This window comes from Sinocyclocheilus anshuiensis, unplaced genomic scaffold (genome assembly GCF_001515605.1).
Source record: "Sinocyclocheilus anshuiensis isolate Anshui unplaced genomic scaffold, SAMN03320099.WGS_v1.1 scaffold1041, whole genome shotgun sequence".
Lineage (NCBI taxonomy): Eukaryota > Metazoa > Chordata > Actinopteri > Cypriniformes > Cyprinidae > Sinocyclocheilus > Sinocyclocheilus anshuiensis.
The window spans coordinates 129,837-130,407 of record NW_015554134.1 but is presented as its reverse complement, the minus strand read 5'-3'; the positions used below and the strand labels follow the sequence as shown (position 1 = coordinate 130,407).

The window sequence follows — 571 nt, the reverse complement described above, 5'->3', positions numbered from 1 at the left end:
ATATTACAACAATAAAAAACATTTTATTTATAAAAAGCATCAACAGCAACAACACTAATATTAACAATAAGCAAAATAAATGTAGAATGTCTAATGTTTTCAAATGGAGAAAATAAATAAAGGACAGGAGTCAAATCAACTTAATTTTAAACTACAGTTTTAGTAGGTTTATAAGCTGTTTAATAGCTACAGAGTCAAGAATAATTCACTGGATAATATTCTCTGGAATATTGGAATATAACAAACAAAACATCGAATTTTATTGCATTTCTCAACTGGAATGTTATATCAGAATTATTAATAATGTTTTTGTCCTTCTAGATTATGAAATGCCTGCTGACAGCGCGGTTTATCTATGCAGTTACACAGAACTATACTCGAACTGCGATCACTCGCGGAGATAATAAATAATTAATTTCCATAGAGTTGTATTTGATTAGTCTTTATTTGGACAGGACTTGACGGGTTATTTTACATGACTCCGTGAGTTGGTCTCTATTTCTTCGAGCCAAGCTGCGTAAACTACATATCAGGCATTTATGTAATGCATCTAATTTGTGCATAAATGGCT

The 571-nt window shown here is 30.6% G+C and overlaps 1 protein-coding gene across 1 annotated transcript in view; it reads left to right on the top strand.

Moving 5' to 3' along the window:
- The window catches only part of LOC107670355 (transcription factor Sox-8-like), a 3,585-nt gene that overhangs the window by 1,627 nt on the left and 1,387 nt on the right, over positions 1 to 571 (top strand). The gene's annotated exons all lie outside the window — the stretch shown is intronic.